Below are 20,865 nucleotides of genomic sequence, written 5' to 3'. Positions count from 1 at the left end.
GTCTGGCCAACACCTTGCTTTTGGCTCTGTGAGACCCTAAGCAGAGAACCCAGCTGAGCCTGACTGGATTTCTGACCCACTCAGCTGTGAGCTCATGAATGAGTGTTGTTTTAAGCTGCTGTTTGTGGCAGTAAGACTAATACAGTCCAGGGTCTGGCTAATTCTTAGCTTTGTCAGATTTTAACTTGATTTTCTGTGGATATCAAGGGTGGAGCTGTCTTTCAGGGGTAGACTTACGGGAGCCTAGCTGAAGAAACTGGTGTATGGAATCAGGAGGCCAGCACATTTATTTATTTATTTACCTGAAAAGTCAATGTTCCAGGGACTGAGATACTCCATGTGGATGGTCAGTACATTATCTCCCTTAAGGCAGATCTGTGTAGGAAGCCAGGTGTGTGTTAGTGAGCATGGCATCCAAACCATGAGTTAGGTGAGCACAGTTTCCATGGCATCAAACACCTGTCTCACAACAGGGGTGGCCTTCTCCATGTCTGGACAATGTTTAGATGGGAACTGTCAGCTTCTCTGGAGAGACTCACCGTATTAGTTTTCAATTACATGGTAACACATAACCACAGGTTAGCAGCTTAAAACAATGCAAGTATATTATCTCACAGTTTCTTTCTTTCTTTCTTTTTTTTGAGACCGACTTTCACTCTTGTTGCCCAGACTGGAGAGCAATGGCGCGATCTTGGCTCACTGCAACCTCCACCTCACAGGTTCGAGCGATTTTCCTGCCTCAGCCTCCCGAGTAGCTGAAATGACAGGCATGCGCCACCATGCCTGGCTAATTTTTTTGTATTCTTAGTAGAGACGGGGTTTCTCCATGTTGGTCAGGCTAGTCTCGAACTCCCGACCTCAGGTGATCCGCCCGCCTCGGCCTCCTAAATTGCTGGGATTACGGGTGTGAGGCACCGCGCCCGGCCCTCTCACAGTTTCTTTGAGTCCAGGCACAGGTAACTGGGTCCTCTGCTCAAGGACTCACCAGGCTGAAATCAAAGTGTCAGCTGGGGATGTGGTCTCATTTAGCTCACTGGTTGTTGGTGGAATTCAGTGCCTTATGGTTGTAAGACTGAGGTCCTCTTCTCCCAGAGGCTGCCCTGCCACATGGCCCTCTCTACAACGTAGCATTTTGCTGCTTCAATGTCAGCTGGAAAATCTCCCACACACTTTTGGTCTTTACAATCTCTGACCCCCTTTAAAAGCCTGGCCCTGTGTATGCTCATAGGGAGAGGATTGTACAGGATGTATATACCAGGGGCCCAAATCTTGAGGGCATTGTAAAATTCTGCTCCCACACTTGCCTTCCCCTCAGCAACCCTTGCTGATTGGCCAGCTTGCCGTTTGACACCTCCTTTCTTTAGCTGTGTTAATATATTCAGTCTTTGGGAGTCCAGGCTTGGTTGGATATTTCACATCTCTGAAATGACTACATAGTTCTTCTCACATTCAGTATGTATTGATTTTTAAAATTTAAATTTGTGAACTTAATCACACTTTTATTTCTGTGATCCTCCCCCCTTTAGTAATTGGGGAACGGGATGAGGGGGAATTTCTTCATCTTAGTTTCCAAGGTCTTCACAGCAATGGCCTTTGTTTGTAGTTTGATGGTCTAAGGATTTTAGATTATTAGAGAACTTCTACCCTCACTAGAATTTTGAAGATGTAACTTTAAAAATTCTGCTTACTAGATGTAGAAACTGGGGAGACAAAATGAGTTATTTGCATGGTTAAATTAATTTATTAGCCAGTGAAGAAATGTATTTATTTATTATTTATATCCTGCCTTCTCTCAATACGATGATGTCCAGTAAAAGGCATAGATAGTCTAAAATTAAAGCAATTAAAAATTTTTCTATTATGGGAATTCTGACAGTACAAAAAAACACAAATGTCCTTGCCCATTAAAGTGAACACCAAGGAGTCCAAAATATTTTCATGAGGTAGTTTTTTGCCGTTGCCTGTCGGTTGTGAGAGATCATTGCCTCAGGCTACAGAGACTAGGTGTGTGGCAGAGTTAACCTGCTGCTCTCTAGGGAAACCGTCAAGAAATGGGCAATAAATTAATAAGTAGGAAGTGTTCTCTGAGCTCCAGGCAGTTGTTGATTGACTGATGGAAAAGGTAGGAGGTAGGCTAATAGACGATGACATTTAAATTCAGCTGTTGCCTCTCAGCTGAGCCCAACTCTGGGCTTCTGCTGCCTTTTGCTCCTTTTCCCTGAGTGGTGGTGGCCTGCAGGTTAAACAGGTGGGCTTGGGAATCGGGCTGCCTAGGGTAAATCCTCATTTCCCCATTTAACTCAGTCTCCCAGACTCTGTTTTCTTGTCTGTAAAATGAGGGTTAAAAGAGAGTCTCTGTAAAGCATTTAATACGTTGTTGGGCACTAGCGGTGGACTAAGGAGAAGAGGGCTGTGATGGGAGCTGTCAGCCCCAGCAGGCAGGAGTTAGAATTGTCTGGAATTGCCGGTGTAGGGTGATAATAAAAAGCAAACTGACTCTTGGTCGGTTTATTACTATTTTTAAATTCCCTAGTGGCAAGGCCCTTCCTATTGCCCACACTCTGAGTGGACCACTCCTTCCATCCATGCCTTGCAGTGCCACTGTCTTGCACATAAGGGCTCAAAATGTGTGCTGTTGTTGCCGTTCCTGCATTTCAACTGAGGTGTATATTTTCATTAAAGAGGATTATGTAGAAAAATTGGTTTAGTAAAAATGATGAGACATTTTAGTATGGTTTGTACACCATTAAGAGTGAAATACTGCAAAATCTGGTCTGAAAAACAGAAAAAAATGTAGCAACTGATTAATAGAAAACCATAGGATTGGCTGGGCACAGTATCTCACGCGTGAAATCCCAGCACTTTGGGAGGCCGAGGCAGGTGAATCACCTGAGGTCAGGAGTTCAAGACCGGCCTGGGCAACATGGTGAAACCCCACCTCTACTAAAATACAAAAATTAGCCGGACATGGTGGTGCACTCCTGTAATCCCAGATACTCAGGAGACTGAAGCAGGAGAATTTCTTGAACTCAGGAGGCGAAGGTTGTAGTGAGCTGAGATCATGCCACTGCACTCCAGCCTGGGTGATAGACTCCGCCTCAAAGAAAAATTATTTTTTTTTTACCATTTTTATATTTTTGTCTGGATCCTAAATATTGAGACATTTCAAAGATGTGCCTATTTAGCCTAAGCAAATTCTGGTGGATTTGCTTGGTTTTCTCTGTAGTAAGAATAGAGGAGAATGGTAGGTGTGAAAAGAATATATTCTGAAAAGAATATGGGATAAGAGAAAATCAAGAAGGCAAGAAAATAATCATTTCCACCCTTCTACCTACTTTGAAATCACCCCTTTACTTACTTTGGTCTTCTGTTTCCTTGATAAACTATGCTTAAGAGACCAGAGTGAGCAGACTTCTTCGTGAAAACCTGAGCTTGGGAGTCGGGATGGTTTACGGTCTTGGCTTCAGTCCACTTTTCTGACTCAACACCCAGACCCCTTTCCAGCTACATTTATTGTCTCCTGCTCCTGCTGGGCCTTTCTGGAGTGTCAGCCTCTGGAGTGCCCTCGCTTTTGAGGTCCCAAACTGCCCATCCCACATCTACCTGGTCATAGGTTCGCAGTTTAAGTCCCCACATCCCAGTGACTGCTTCCTTTCCAGACCCCTGTACTGCATTTCAGCAGTGCTGTCAATCCTTCCTTTAAATTTATGTCACTGGTTTATAGGGCTCATTCTTCCAGCCTGCAGATGTCCATTGAGATTCCACTGTGATCAAAGCAGGATATCTAAGTTCTGCAGTGGGTGGACTGCAAGTGGTAGATACAGGTTATTTTCTTGCCTTCCTGAATTTCTCTTGTTCCATTCTCTTTTCAGGATACATTCCTTTCACTACAGAGTTGTCTGCTCTCACTACAAACCGAACCAGCCAAACCCACCAGGATTTGCTTAGACATAATGGGCAAGAACTTTCAGAACATTTGGAACTTTTCAGAACATTGGGTGGTCTTAGAGACTAGCTAGTACAGAAATCTCTTGAGAGGGTGTTTTTCTGTTCCTTTTGGACACTTCCAGTTTCTGATTTGGCTGTCCTGTTTGTCAGCAGTACATCCTTCATGTTGAGCCCAAAACCTCCATTCATTCTGGTGTTCTTTAGTGCGGTCACACTGCTTCAGGATGGCTTTTCTTCAGTGCAGTCATTTGCTTCATGTGGCTTTTCTTTTTTTTCTTTCTTTTTCTTTTTCTTTTTTTTTTTTTTTGAGGCAGAGTTTCACTGTTGTTGCCCAGGCTGGAGTGCAGTGGCGTGGTCTCACTGCAACCTCCTCTGCCTCCTAGGTTCAAGCAATTCTCCTACCTCAGCCTCCCAAGTAGCTGGGATTACAGGTACCCACCACTATACCCACCTAATTTTTGTATTTTTACTAGAGACAGGGTTTCACCATGTTGGCCAGGCTAGCCTCCAACTCTTGACCTCGGGTGATCCACTCGCCTCAGCCTCCCAAAGTGTTGGGATTACAGGCGTGAGCTACTCCGCCCGGCCATGATGGCTTTTCCAATGCAAAACATTGCAATAGTTATTCCTTTGAACCTTATGAAATTACTGATTGCTATGTTTTGAATATTTGTCCTGTCCAAAACTTACATTGAAATGTAATCCCCAATGTGGCTGTATTGAGACGTGGAGTCTTTAAGAGATGATTGGGTCACCAGGGCTTTGCCTTCATGAATGGACTAATCCATTCATGGATTACTAGATTAATGAGTTAATTCATGAATTAATGATCTGATAGGTTATCATGGGTGTGGACCTGGTGGCTTTATAAGAACAGTACGAGAGACCCGAACCAGCACACTCAGCTGCTTGCCATATGATGCCCTGCACCACCATGAGATTCTGCAGATTCTTCCCCGCCAGCGGGAAGGTCCCCACCAGATGTGAGACCCCTTGGACTTCACAGTCTCCGTAACATAAGAAATAAGTTCCTGGCTGGGTGCGGTGGTTCATGCCTGTAATCGCAGCACTTTGGGAGGCCAAGGCAGGCGGATCACGAGGTCAAGAGATCGAAACCATCCTGGCCAAAGTGGTGAAACCCTGTCTCTACTAAAAATACAAAAATTAGCTGGGCATGGTGGTACGCTCCTGTAGTCCCAGTTACTAGGGAGGCTGACGCAGGAAAATCACTTGAACCTGAGGCGGAGGTTTCAGTGAGCCCAGATTGCACTTCAGCCTGGGCAACAGAGCCAGACTCCGTCTCAAAAAAAAAAAAGAAAAGAAAAAGAAAAAGAAATAAATTCCTTTTCTTTATAAGTTACCTAGTTTCAGGCATTCTGTTATAAGCAATAGGAAATGAACTAAGACACTGATATTCAATTGTTTTAGCCTATAAAAATGGGAATTTTATGTGGATCAACCTAGTATATGCCTCCTGATTCTCTGCTTTTCCAGCTTATATACTTTTGTAGTTTAAATAACCTCCTGTCAGTTAAATCATGATATAAGTTCTTTGTTTCTGTTTTTGCCTTTATAGTTTAAAAATTTAAAAATTATTTTATGTGTATCTTTCCTCTGGTAGCCCCCTGAGACTTGCTTACTGCAAACCCACATTCTGTCTTGGCTCCTTTTCCCTGAATCAGCTGTGAATTGTTCCCCAACTTCTCTCCTTTTTGGTTTTTGAACCAAGGTTTCTTAATTAGAGTATCCACAAGTCTACATGTGAAGAGGTTAAGGGAAAAGTAACTACTGGGGACATGAGAAATCTGAAAAGTAATAGTAAGCAATGGTCATCTTAGCCTTATTAAAATGTAAGTAAGGCCGGGTATGGTGGCTCACACCTGTAATCCCAGCACGAGAGGCCACAGTGGGCAGATCACCTGAGGTCAGGATTTCGAGACTAGCCTTGCCAACCTGGTGAAACCTCATCTCTACTAAAAATACAAAAATTAGCCAGGCATGGTGGCATGTGCCTGTAATCCCAGCTACTTGAGAGGCTGAGGCAGGAGAATCGCTTGAACCAGGGAGACAGAGGTTGCAGTGAGTCAAGATCGCATCACTGTACTCCAGCCTGGGAGACAGAGCAAGACAACATCTCAAAACAAACAAACAAATAAATAAATAAAATGTAAGTAAGGCAAGGCCTTTTCCCTAAAATCAATTTTAGGGTTTACCCTTGTTTGTACAGAAAAATTGTTCCCTTTCCACCTCATTATGGGCTAGATAGCAGGCAGAACTCCTCAGTTTGGGTTAGCATTGCATTAACGGAACTGCCACATCTTCCTGGATAATCTTCCTTTGTGCATAAGCTCCAGGCTCACCTCCTCTGCCTCACAGCTGTGCACTGCTTTCCCTTAGCCTTCTTGGGTTCTGGATGTATACTGGCCTTTTGGGTGAGAAGGAGGTTCTTTGGCAAAAGGTGTTTTTGACATAATTTAGGACCGGCTTAGGTTCTGCAGCAGACCTAAATTTCTTCCCCCAAGTTCTTTGTCTATATAGAGTAATCAGCACTTGTTAGCCATTCTCAGTTCTGAAGGAAATCTTATGGAGCAGTTGTAGTATTTATAGGGTAAGCAGAGTGCCCAGCTTCCATGCCCCACCCCAAACCACTTAGATCTCAGTCATGTGTGTCAAGGGAGGAGTGAGTACATTTCTGTGGTCAGCTGCCTCTTCTTTTCCCTAACATTCTCACTGTTTCATCTTTCCTGCTTTCTTGAGGTCATTTGTCTATTGAATAGAATGTCTATTGAAAGGAAAAACCTCCCCTAATCACCTTTAAACTAATATTTCTTGCTGGGCACGGTGGCTCACAGCTGTACTCCCAGCATTTTGGGAGGCCAAGGCAGGTGGATCACCTGCGGTTGGGAGTTCGAGACCAGCCCAGCCAACATGGAGCAGCCCCATCTCTACTTAAAAAAAAAAAAAAAAAAAAAAGTAGCCGGGCATGGTGGCACATGCCTGTAATCCCAGCTATTCGGGAAGCAGGGTCAGGAGAATCGCTTAAACCCAGGAGGCGGAGGTTGCGGTGAGCCAAGATCGTGCCATTGCACTCCAGCCTGGGCAACAAGAGCAAAACTTCGTCTCAAAAAATAAATAAACTAATATTTCTCTTTTCTCAATAATAATGACATGAAAATAATTTTTTCTTTGCCTTTTCGAAATCCCAGTACCCCCTTGTGGCATTTCCTATGTTGAAGTTTTCAATAGCCTTATCAGGAGGAGAAATGAGCTTAGTTTTTGAGTTTTAGTGCTTAGAGACTCTGTCTTGGCTTCTTGAGATAACTTCACTGTGGGCACCCACAAATAATATGTTTAATTTTTTTTTCTAAACCTTTTGCTGATGGTCATTGCAGTATTTTCTTTTTTTTTTTTTTTTTTGAGACGTAGTCTTGCTCTGTCGCCCAGGCTGGAGTGCAATGGCCAGATCTCAGCTCACTGCAAGCTCCGCCTCCCGGGTTCACACCATTCTCCTGCCTCAGGCTCCCGAGTAGCTGGGACTACAGGCGCCTGCCACCTCGCCCGGCTAGTTTTTTTTTGTATTTTTTAGTAGAGACGGAGTTTCACCGTGTTAGCCAGGATGGTCTCGATCTCCTGACCTCGTGATCCACCTGTCTCGGCCTCCCAAAGTACTGGGATTACAGGCTTGAGCCACCGCGCCGGGCCTGCAGTATTTTCTTGATTTTAATTTCCTGAGTTTTCTTTCACATTTTTTCTTTTCTTTTTTTTTTTTTGTTGATATTTGTCCATATTCCATTATCTGCATCCTTCTCACTCTTCCTGATTTTTCAACATCATGGACTGCAGATCTGCAACCTCCCTGGTAATTCCTCTTGGGTTTGAGAGGAAGTTTGTCTAGGCCTGGAAACTTGAACTTGTATAAAACAGATGTCACCACTCATTTTAATGGAAGAAGGCATGGAGTAAATACAGATAGCACATAACAGCTATATGCATTCTCTTAAATTTCTTTCCTGATGTTGGGGCTTGAGGTATTTTTATTTAGTCTAGGCTACCCTTGCCATTTTCAAGATCTTTTTCTTTGATATTTGATAGGGAAAAGTGTCTTGTATTTTTCTTCCTTCTTGGAAGAATATATTTTAAAAAATATATTTTGAGATTGAGTATTTTGTGAAACGTCTTTCCTCTAAAATCCTCAAAGTAACTTTGCCTCTCTTTGATTTCTATGGGTAGTCTAGCAGAGAGTGATACACATGAGGATATTTCATAAACACTGCTTGCATTCCTCTGGGATTTGTGCTCCTAGATGACAGCATATATATGCATGTGATTCTGTGTGTGTAAACATGCTTTAAAAATTTTATTGAACATAGTTTTTAGCTGTCTTCACTTACTGTAGATCTTAGTCTACTTTCTTTCTTTCTTTTTTTTTTTTTTTTTGAGACAAAGTATTGCTCTGTAGCCCAGGCTGGAGTGCAGTGGCTCAGTCTTGACTCACTGCAACCTCCTCCAGGTTCAAACGATTCTCCTGCCCCAGCTTCCTGAGTAGCTGGGATTACAGTTGCCTGGCTAATTTTTTGTATTTTTAGTAGATACGGGGTTTCACCATGTTGGCCAGGCTGGTCTCAAACTCCTGACCTCAAGTGATCCACCTGCCTTGGCCTCCCAAAGTGCTGGGATTACAGGTGTGAGCCACTGTGCCCAGCCTTTAGTCTGCTTTCTGTTTTTACAGTTCCATGCCATGTTTATGAAAGCATGTTGTTGGTTCCTTTTGATGCCTCCCCTGTCTTCTCATCATGATTTAAAAAATTAATACTTTGTAATATTTGAGATTTTTTATATCCATGTCAAGTTAACTTTTCCTGAAAAATATTTTGATACATTTTCTAGAATGCTAGTGTATTGTGTTTATAACATGGGGGGAAATGCACTGTTTCATTTTTAAATTTATTTTTATTTATTTTTGTTATTATTATTTTTTAAGAAACAGGGTCTTGCTATGTTGCTCAGGCTGGAGAGCAGTGGCATGATCCTGGGCTCAAACAATCCTCCCACCTCAGCTTTCTGAGTAGCTAGGACTGCATGCATATCCCACCATGCCCACCTAATCTGTAATTTTTTTTTTGTAGAGACAGGGTTTTACTATTTTGTCCAGACTGGTTTTGACCTCCTGGGCTCAAGGGATCTTCCCACCTTGGCCTCCTAAACTGTTAGGATTATAGGTGTGAGTTATCACAGCCAGGTGCAGTAAGTGTTTATGATTAATTTAAAAGCAGATGCTGTGCTTTTCAAAAATTATGCTCAATTTTTTTTTTTAAATATTACAGAGGACTTTTAGACTGGCTTCCTCCTAAACATTTCTTCAATTCCTATCAAGTTCAGTCTGCAAATATCCTAATTTGTAGGTTGTTTGGGAAGGTTAATTGATTGTCTCGTGTATGTATGTATGTATAGACAGATAGATGGAGGTTGAAGGATGGATGGATAGATTAGATAGATAGATAGATAGATAGATAGATAGATAGATATAGATGAAGGTTGAAGGGTAGGACTGGAGGAGGGATTCCAGCTTTCCAGTATATTTTCTATCAAGCAGTCATTCATATATGTAACTTCCTATATTCAAGTTCATCCATGTCTCTTGTATTTAGCTCTCTGCCTGTATTGTAGGAAGCTTTTTTAGTATGTGAGCATTTTGCTTTCTCTATCCCTTCCTCTTTCTTTAACATTAGTTATAACAGCTGTGCATATAGTTTATAATATGAGCACCCATATCCAGTTTCTAGGCTTTCAACATCACAAATACAAAGGAGGATATAATATATGGTCCTGTATGTTGTACAGATTGGAACACTTTTCTGCATTTCTTATTTTGTGGTATTGCCTAATTATAGTCATGCTAATGACCCATGTAGATTTAGTATTGTACCTGGTGTCCGTGTCCCTGTGAATGTGTCATGTTGTGCTGGCCTGGTTCCCCAACATCAGCCCCAGGGAGCCAGCAGCTGGAGCAGCTGTCATCTTGTGAAAGCAGAGTGTCCTTGTTGCTATTGATTGGGTTGTTCAGTCAATTGCAAAAAAGTGGATCTAACTGTCAATGGTAGTTATATGATAATCCTGGAGATAAATAAGTGTCAAGTGAAGTATTACTTGAATTTAGGACTTGAAGAGACAGAAAGGGGTATGAGTAGTTGGAGGGGGAAGGTTTGCTATAACAAGCTATTATTCAGTGTGGTTATTTTGTATGACAGGTAACTCTGCAGATATCTTTTGTTCGAGAAATCAGAAATTAAGCATTCCCTTTGTAAACTCTGAACAAGATTTTGAAATACCGTAGTCCCCCCTTATCCACCTCCAAGATTTCCAGTGGATGTCTGAAACCACTGATAGTACTGAAGTCTCTATATATTGTTTTTCCCCTGTATGTAATACATACCTATGATAAAGTTTAATTTATAAATTAGGCACAGGAAGAGATTAACAAAAATAAGTAAGAATAGAACAGTCATAACAATATGTTCTAGTAAAAGTTATGTGAATGTGTTTTCTCTCTCTCAAAATATCCTATTGTGCTGTGTGTTCACCCATTTTTGAGCTGCTGTTGACCGTGGGTAATAAACCACAGAAAGTAAAACTTCAGATAAAGGGGGACTACTGTATTCTCATAATGTTAATTGCTTCTAGAATTCACAAAGATTGAATTAAACTTGAATCTTGCTAAAGAAGTACTTTATTATTCAATATTAGTCCAGCAACAACTTATAATGTAGAAATTTGCCCTTTTGAGGGAGAATACACAAAGGTGAAAGAAAACTTGTGTGCTCAGGGTCCACTAACAGATAAGCTTCTGGAGGCCGGAAGTAACCCGCCCTGCAGGGGAGCCATCTCCCAGCGTTTCCCCAGCAGAGAGCTTTGCCCAGTGCCAGGGTCTCATGCTTACCTGTTTCTCTATGCCAGTACAGTAGACCTGTTTTTAAGCGTAGCATGAGCCTTAAGTATTACTGGCTGGGAGTGGTGGCTCATGCCTGTTAGCCGAGCACTTTGGGAGGCTGAGGCGGGCGGATTGCCTGAGCTCAGGAGTTCGAGACTAGCCTGGGCAACATGGTGAAACCCTGTCTCTACTAAAATACAAAAAATTAGCTGGGTGTGGTGACGGGTGCCTGTAGTCCCAGCTACTATAGAGGCTGAGGCAGGAGAATTGATTGAACCCGGGAGGTGGACGTTGCAGTGGGCTGAGATCACGCCAGTACCCTCCAGCTTGGGCGACAGAGCGAGACTCTCTCTCCCACAAAAAAAGAAAGAAAAAAAAAAAAGTATTACTTATTTAGTAAGTCCATAGCATTTTGTTCACACAGTGTATCATTGTGCTTTTCTGTTTCAAAGTGTAATTATTTAATCTAGAAATTTACAGTCCTGTGACAGAAAACAGATGCTGTTCTCACAAAATATGAGAAATGAAATTCCATCTTATTTATTATTTAATAATTTTTAACTGAAGAATTGTTATGTGGGTAGCTTTCAACATAATTTTTCAATATTGAATGTTTATAACTAATGTGGATTTAGTTAATTCAGTGTTTATCACATTTAATTCTTGTTTACTACAAAGGTTAAAGCAATTTTATTTCTTCTGAAAAATTTTAGGATCTTATGAGTGAGGGACGTCAGCCAAAATTGGCAATTTTTTCAAGCAACTGGCTCAAGAAATTAGGAATTTCTCTAATAATGAGCCATCGTTTTTTGAATTCAACAATTTAAAAGGCCTGCATAGTTCGGATATGATTCGAGTTTCCCCTCAGTGCAAATTGATATTTTTTTCTGTTGACACATTCTACTTTGTTTTTAAAGACTAGTTTATAGTGTTCTCTTAAAAGCAAAGAAAATATCTTTAAAAATCCCAACTTTTTGGCTGGGTGTGGTGGCTTCATGCCTGTGAACCTAGCACTTTGGGAGGCTGGGGTGGGAGGATCACTGGAGGCCAGGAGTTTGAGACCAGTTTGGGCAACACAGGCACTCCATCTCTTTAAAATAATAATAATAATAATAAAATAGCCAGGCTTGGTGACTGACACTTGTAGTCCCAGCTACTCAGGATGCTGAGGCAGGAGGATTGCTGGAGCTCAGGGATTCAAGGTTATAGTGAGCTATGATTGAGCCACTGCACTTTAGCTTGGGCAGTGGAACAAAGCCTTGTTTCCTTTTTTTTTTTTTTTTATTTGAAAAGAAAAAAAAAGCTTTTTATTAAAACATGCTCTTACTTTGGCAAAATTACGTGTTTCTTCATAGTGATAATCATAATGATAAACTGTTACTATATGCAGCTTATAAGAATCATTGTCTAACGCATCCATGTAAGTTTCTCTGTGGTTTTAAGAATCATTCCATAGGCTGATAAATGCATACTCTCTTCGCCCCACTGTACATCCAGCATTTTGAATTTTTCTTACTTCCTTGAATATGCCATGTTCCGTGCACTTACAGATCTTCCATCACAGAAGGTGCCTCATCTGTCCAGAACCCCTGCCATAGCTCTACTCCCTTTGTCTAACTAATGCTCACTCATCCTTTAGATCCAAGTGAAATGTCACTTGCATCTGGGAGGCCTTTCTGACTAGGTTCTGAGCTTCCTTTGCATTCTGTTTCTCACTAATATAAAGTCATCACATTTATTAGTATTGTCTCATTGTAAACCCCAATAAGGCAGGAAGGAACTGTATCTCTCTGTATCCCCAACACTACCACAGTGCCTGGTGCATGTTAAGTTGCAGTTAATATTTCTAGAATGAGAAAGAGTGCTTCTATCCTTCATCATCAGTCTTTCAGATAAAGAAGTATCTAGTTACCTTTGTCTTAAATTAAAACAATTTCAAAACGTTGCATATGCTGGTGGATCAGTTCAAATCCATAGCTCCCATATTGCTGCTCATTGCCACTGTTATCGATGTCCTGAAGATGATTTAAAATTCAGTTATGTTGCTTGTGATGGTGGTATTTAAAAATCTATAATTTTGGCTGGGCGTGGTGGCTCACACCTATAATCCCAGCTCTTTGGGAGGCCAAGGCATGTGGATCACGAGGTCAGGAGTTCGAGAATAACCTGGCCAACAGTAGAGAAACCCTGTCTCTACTAAAAATACAAAAATCAGCCGATTGTGGTGGCATGCGCCTGCAATCCGAGCTACTCAGGAGGTTGAGGCAGGAGAATTGCTTGAACCCAGAGGTGGAGGTTCCAGTGAGCCGAGATCGTGCCACTGCACTCCAGCCTGGGCGACAGCAAGACTCTATCTTGAAGAAAATAAAAAATAAAAATAAAAAATAAAATCTATAATTTGTGTACTCATGTGCTATTATAGTGACCCTGTGAGACATCATAATCCCTTAATGATAACCTGTCTTGTTTGTCCTTTCACTTATGTCTACAGTTCCAAATGTTTTATTGAATTGTGCTTTATTTGATAATTCATATTTGTAAACTGACCTCATCCCATATTTGTAGTTTTACAATCTCAACAGTTTTATCAGGGACATATTTTTATATTCTATAGCATAATACAGTCCCTTCTACAGAGCTTAGTTTCATGTGCAGTGATGTGTCAGAATGAAATATCTGCCCAGTGGTATTGAATTTCATGTATTATGATTTACATATTCTTCTGTATATCAGTTGGTTTTATATTACCCAGAGAATGCTTATAGTGGTGGTTGAGAGTTGTGTATTGTTATCGACTGTACTGGGCATAGACATATTTGTAGGTATATTAAATTTGCTTTGTACTTCTCACACAATTGATTTGGTTGGCATTCTTCTTAATTATACTTGATGGATGCATACATAAATTCATTCTTGGTTAAAAAAATTCAGATATGGCTGGGCGCGGTGGCTCACGCCTGTAATCCCGGCACTTTGGGAGGCCGAGGCGGGCGGATCACAAGGTCAGGAGATCGAGACCATCCTGGCCAACACGGTGAAACCCCGTCTCTACTAAAATACAAAAAATTAGCCGGGCGCGGTGGCGGGCGCCTGTAGTCCCAGCTACTCGGGAGGCTGAGGCAGGAGAATGGCGTGAACCCAGGAGGCGGAGCTTGCAGTGAGCCGAGATCCCGCCACTGCACTCCAGCCTGGGTGACAGAGTGAAGACTCCGCCTCAAAAACAAAAAAAAAATTCAGATAGTATAGCTATGGCAGTGGTTCCTTTAACCCCTCCCATTATTTACTTACCTTATATATCTGGGAACTTTGTATAAAAACTAAACACTGGCCTGGCATGGTGGCTCATGCCTGTCATCCCAGCTCTTTGGGAGGCCCAGGCGGGTGGATGTTTTGAGCTCAGGAGTTTGAGACCAGCCTGGGCAAAATGTGGCAAAACCCTGTCTCTACAGAAAAATACAAAAATTACCTGAGTGTGGTGGTGCATACCTGCAGTCCCAGGTACTCAGGAGGCTGAGGTGGGAGGATTGCTTGAGCCTGGGAAATGGAGGCTGCAGTGAACTGAGATTGCACCATTGCCCTCTGGCCTGGGTGACAGGGCGAGACCCTGTCTCAGAAAACAAACAAACGAAAAACCTGACAGACTTCTTTGTTATGGTTCTACAATTTGACAGAATAATTCAAGTCAGCCAAGCACTTTAAAAATTATTTTGAAATAATTTTAGATTTATAGAAAAGTTGTCAAAATAGGATAGAGTTAATTATATATACCCTTATGCAGTTCCCCTGTTAACCACTTATATAACCATAGCACAGTTATAAAAAAATTATCAGGAAATTCACTGGTACAATACCATTAACTAAACTGTGGCCCTTTTTGACTTTCACCAGTTTTTCACCTCCTGTATTTTTCTCTGTTCCAGGATCCCATCCAGGATCCCACATTGCCTTCAGTTGTTGTTTCTCCTTTATTTCCTGCAATCTGTTAAAGATTCTAATCCTTTCTTTGTCTTTCATGACTTTAGCAAACAGTTTTGGTTGGATACTTAGTATATACCAGTCACAGAGATTGGTGCTTAAGGGTAGGGAGATAAATGAGTGGATGAGACATGGCCCTTACCTAATGAGGTAAGCCAACATCTAGACAAGTAATGCTAAAACAATGTAGTGCCTTTAAAAGGCCTTTATACTATCTCCCTAGGGAAGAGAGAGTTGCTGACTCACTGAATAACAGTGTTGAGGCAGCATTTTCAGAAAAAATGACGTTGATCTGGGTCTTAAAGAATGGGGAAGCTTTTCCTTGTGGAGAACTGGGGTGGAAGAGGAGTTCATCATGGACAGGCAAGGGCATTTGGAATGAAAGTGTGAAAGACTGGCTTGTTTGCAGACTGGCAAATCGCTTGATAGGAATGGAGCATAGTATATGTGAAGAACACAGTGAGACATGAAACTAGAAGGGTAGTTTAAAAACTACCTTTTTTCATTACTTTTTATTAGTAAATGTATCCTTATACTTGTACCCTACAAGTTTTGGCCTAAATTTTTTAAAAATCTCGTTATTCATACTTAATGAGCATTTAATTTATAATCAGTGTTTCTAATTTTAAACCGCACAGCATTAAGATTGTTATTGTACTTTTGGAAAGAAAAAGAGAACAAATAATTATGCTTAGCTGTTGCAGTAGCATCTAATAGCATTTAAATTCTGTTAATAAAGAATATGAATTTATTCTGTAATGCCTATTGGGCACCTGTTGTATGGCAGGTACTGTTTGAGGTGACAAAGATATAGCAGCAAAGAAAACAGAAAAACTCCTGCTCTTGTTCTGATATATTCTAGTGGTCCTATTTGCAATATGTTTGAACTAACATGGTATTTCAGTCAATAAGTCAAATGTTAACTACCTAGCATGTTATCTAGATGCTCAGCAGATTTTTTAAAAAAATGAATAGATATATGGCTGGGTCTTGAAGGAGGTAAAAAAAAGTTCAGGCTGGGTGCGGTGACTCGTGCCTGTAATTGCAGCACTTTGGGATGCCAAGGCAGACGGATCACCTGAGGTCAGGAGTTCAGGACTAGCCTGGCCCAACATGGTGAAACCCTGTCTCTTCAAAAAATACAAAAATTAGCCAAGTGTGGTGGCAGGCCCCTGTAATCCCAGCTACTTGGGAGGCTGAGGCAGGAAAATTGCTTGAACCCGGGAGGCAGAGGTTGCAGTGAGCCGAGATTGTGCCATTGCACTCCAGCCTGGGTGACAAGAGTGAAACTATCTAAAAAAAAGAAAAAAAAAAAATTTTCATTGAGTAGAGGTTTGCTGGCACGAGTAATTTTTGTTTATTTCATATGCATTCTTGGAGATTATTCTTAGGTAGTTAGAACACATTGAAGATATTATTTCATTGTCTTTTGACTTCAGTTGTCAATCTAAGGTAATTGTCTTTTCTCTGGCTGCCTTTAAAAATATTTTCTCTGGGCCGTGCACAGTGGCTCACGCTTGTAATCCTAGCACTTTGGGAGGCCGAGGTGGGTGGATCACCTGAGGTCAGGAGTTCAAGACTACCTGGCCAACATGGCGAAATCCCATCTCTACTAAAAATATATTTTAAAAATGGGCCGGGCGTGGTGGCAGGCGCCTGTAATCCCAGCTACTTGGGAGGCTAAGGCAGGAGAATTGCCTGAACCTGAGGCGCGGAGGTTGCGGTGAGCCGAGATTGCACCACCACACTTCAGTCTGGGCAAAAGAGCAAAACTCCATATCAAAATATATATTTTTTTCCCTCTGATTTTTATATTTGAAGTTTTTGTACAATATATCAAATACAGATTTATTTTTATTTATTCTGCTAGGTATCTGAGGGTTGGTATTTTAGTTCAGGAAAATTATCAGCCATTATTTCTTCACATACTGTTTGTGCTTCATCCTCTTTTTTTTGTTTGGTTTTTTTTTTGAGAGGGAATCTTGCTCTGTCATCCAGGCTGGAGTGCAGTGGCGTGATCATGGCTCCACTGCAACCTCTGCCTCCTGGGTTCAAGCTATCCTCCCACCTCAGCCTCCTGAGTAACTGGGATTACAGGCTTGCTCCACCACACCCTACTAATTTTTAAATTTTTTTAGTAGAGATGGGGTCTCACCACTTTGGCCAGGCTGCTCTTGAACTCCTGACCTCAGGTGATCCGCCCACCTTGGCCTCCCAAAGTGCTGGGATTACAGGCATGAGCTACTACTATACCCAGCCTGCTTCATCCTCTTTTATTCTCATTTTCAGTCTCCGATTAAACATGTGTTAAAATTTCTCACTGTATGCTCTGTGCCTTTACCCTCTTTTGTGTTTTTCGTCTTTTTCTTTTTCTGAGCTGTACTAAGTTTACTAATTCTCTCTTCAACTATATCTAATCTGCCATTAGTTATAGAATTTTTATTTAGTTATTTCTAAGTTTGCCATCTTTTATAGTTTATAGTTCCCTGTTAAAACCATTTAGCTTGGTTTTTTATCTCTTTGAATATAGTTAATGTCATTGTTTTTAAATCTTTGCCTGTATTTTCAATATCTGAAGTTCCTGTTGGTCTTCTTCTGTAGTTTCTTGTTTCTGCTTGTTCCGACTCATGGTGTTTGTTTTTTCCTGTGCCTGATTACATCCTGGATGTTGTTTTTGAAAAAGTATTTATAGAAATAATTAGAGGTCAGTAATTTTCATATGACTCTCCCTTCTGCCTAGGTTGTACAATTTAAGGCCTCCTCAAGCCGAGTTCATGATTCAGGTATTGTGAGTTGGGCTGCAAACCTGTGTATAGGCTGGTTACTTACAGTTCACTTTCCCTCTGTGTAGCCCCATTTACAGTAGGGGTTGGTATCCTTGAGACCCTACCTGCTTAGGCTCCAGAGGTCACCAAAATTTCACATCAGCTTTATTTCCTGGATTGGTAAATATAACCCCATGATAAAAGTGACTCTGAGTGTTGGGTTTACCTCTTGGACTTCCTGTCCTCACCAGTTTTTGACCGAGAATTCAACCTTATGTTGTTAGCTCTTTGAATTACCTATTCTGTCATCATCATCAGAGTACCTCCAGCATTTTTTGCCTAAACTTGACAGCTGAGTATTATAGTTTGATTTAAAAAAAAATTTTTTTGCTAATCATGTGTATTCAACCAGATCATAAACTTTGTGGATAAGGTACCTGTCTACTATTTCTTAACCCTTCTCATATAGCATTTAATACAATGATAGGTGGATAATTGGTTCTCTTGGCCAGTTGACTGATCAAGGGGCAATTCTCCAAACTCTGGTGATTTCTCCTTTCTGTTCATAAGACTGCTTTTATACCCTAACAAAGAGACTTGTTATAATTTAACAAGTGGCTGTGTCCATTTTTCTTTTCTTCCTTGCTGTTCCATCCCAAGGTGGGATGGCCCCAATTAGACTCACCACTGAAACCCTGGGCATAAAATGGTGCCCAGGGAGCTTTTCTTCATATTAATTAGTGTGTACTCTAAAAGGAAAGATTATTTGGATTGCTTAGATTCAAAATTTTGGCAATGAAAATATGTATATAATTACTTCTTTTGAGCTTGATTTGTTGTGGATTTTTTTCTTTTATTTTGGCTTAAGATCAAATGGTTTCCTAATGTGTATGGGTCACTGTAATCTACATTTTTTTTTTTAATGGAGTTTTGCCCTTATTGCCCAGGCTGGAGTTAAATGGCGAGATCTTGCCTCACTGCAACCTCCACCTCCCGGGTTCAAGTGATTCTCCTGTCTCAGCCTCCTGAGTAACTGGGATTACAGATGCCTGCCACCACGCCAACCACGCCCAGCTAATTTTGTATTTTTAGTAGAGATGAGATTTTATCATGTTGGCCAGGCTGGTCTGGAACTCCTGACCTCAGGTGATCCGCCTGCCTTGGACTCCCAAAGTGTTGGGATTATAGGCGTGAGCCACCATGCCTGGCCTCTAAATATTTTTAAAGTATAGATGTTTTTAAGCTTGTAGCTCCTGAGTGTGAACTGTCCCTTGCTGTTTTTTAGGCATCTATCAAGGCATTTGTTCTAACCACTGAGTAAGAAGGCTATCACTAAGGGATTATAGCTGTGCCTTTCTTCTTTTTGTCTTTAATTAACGTGCACTGACTGCCTGGTATGTTAGAAATAGACCTGCCTATTGCAGTCTCATTCCCTTCCATACTCATCCTTGCTTGTGTGGCTACCTCCCAAGCTAGGACTGCAAGACCCTTATCACTCCTGCTCACTATTGGTTTTTGTGTCCTTTTGGCAAATTTTCTAGTGGCTGCTTGAACTATCGGTTGTCAGATTGACCTGATTTGTTTCACTTGTAAACAAAATGCTTAAGCCACTGTTGATTTTTGTGGCAGCTCAGTTGCTCAGAGCAAGGTGTTAATGAGACACGGGTCATAGGTCCAGGCTCTGGGTTGACTGGTAAGCTTTGCTCTGGCCCATGGCCACAGACCCTGACTCCCCCTTGCCAGCTGTCTCGCACATGTAGCTATGGCTCATTATGGGGACAGAGCAGGGGGTGGAGATAAGACAAGGCAAATCTATCATCTCTGCCAGAAAAGACAACTCCTACTGATAGGTCAGTAACCTTTTCATTGGAAGAACAGCACATTAGTATTAGCTTCTGTACATGTGTCTAACTGAGTCTTTTTCTTAAAATAACTCATGTGATTGTATGGGTTGTCTGCAGCAAGTTTAGAATACTGCTCACATTTTAAAGCGTGTTTGAATATAAGGATGGCTTTTTAGTTTGTAAAGATTATTGTTCTTAATCAGGGATTCTTAATATCATTCTCTAAAATAAAAAGTGAGCTTTAGAAGTCAAATTTGATAAAGCTCTAGAAAACAACTGCAATATTGCTGTTATAAAGAAACCTGTCAAATTTAGGAAGTGCCCTCCAGGAGCCCTTCATCCCAACCAGTCCTCTCCTAAAAGAAATGAAAAAGAGAAGAAAGATGGTTAGGTAGATGGAATAGTGATCAGAATAAAAGAACTTTTCTAGAAAAGCATACCAGTGTGCACTTCACCAGAGCATTTTAGGAAGTAATATTTTACAAAGGACCTAGCAGATAATTGGGCAGGTTTTCTCTTTAGGAACTTAGTGTTGATGGCCTGAATTACTCTGACCAGGAATTTAGAAATTTCTTCATGATATATTGAGTTCATAGATGATCTGATTCTATTGTGACTTCAATTTTTAACTTACATAGTGTTAAGCAAAGGGATGTGTATGTATGTATGTGTTTTTGTTTTACATCCTAAAGGTATTACAGGCCCCATGGTAAACTTTTTGGCTCAAGGGAATCCAGAGTTTGGTATATGTAATCTCAGTGGTGGTTCATGGACAAACACTTCATGTCTGTAGTCATATTTTTTTTTTTAAGTATAAAAGTGAGCCAAGTTTAAAACTTATTAAGAAAATAATAGCACAGGTAATACACAGATGAAGCAAAATTGCCATGGATGGTCTGGGAATGCCTGAGGATTGAGAAACACTGGCTGAATTATACACTGTGGCAGAAGAAATTATAGGCCCTTAGAAACAGGTAGAGGTTATGGGAAAGATTCAAGCACCTAATGTTTAGCTAGAATGTAAGTAAGTTGGTTTCTTAAGTTCTTGTTTATTTATTGGGTGTGGGCTCAGGATAAATTCGTTTGAAATAGATCTTAGAGAAGTAAATGCAAGACAACTTTATCAATGAGTCATGGGCAAACAATTCTATTGTTAGAAGTAGTATAGAAAAGGAGTGGGAGAAGTAGAAGGGAGAAAATCTAGCATTCATTAATTTATTCATTAACTCAACCACTATTTCTTGAGCACCTGGTGTATGTAAGGCACTGTTGTAGGCACTGGGGACACAACAGGGAGCAAAACAGACAAGTCTCTGCCCTCATGAAATTCATTTACATCCTAATGGGAAGAGACAAATAATAAGTGAGTGTATAGCATGTCAGCAGTGATAAATGCTATGGAGAA

At 41.0% G+C, this 20,865-nt stretch overlaps 1 protein-coding gene across 20 annotated transcripts in view; it reads left to right on the top strand.

Annotated features, from left to right (window-relative positions):
- Positions 1-20,865, top strand: part of KAT6B (lysine acetyltransferase 6B) — a 204,874-nt gene that overhangs the window by 82,826 nt on the left and 101,183 nt on the right. The gene's annotated exons all lie outside the window — the stretch shown is intronic.

This window comes from Macaca fascicularis, chromosome 9 (genome assembly GCF_037993035.2).
Source record: "Macaca fascicularis isolate 582-1 chromosome 9, T2T-MFA8v1.1".
Lineage (NCBI taxonomy): Eukaryota > Metazoa > Chordata > Mammalia > Primates > Cercopithecidae > Macaca > Macaca fascicularis.
Note: the sequence above shows the minus strand (reverse complement) of the source record. Positions and strands in the feature narration are given on the sequence as shown.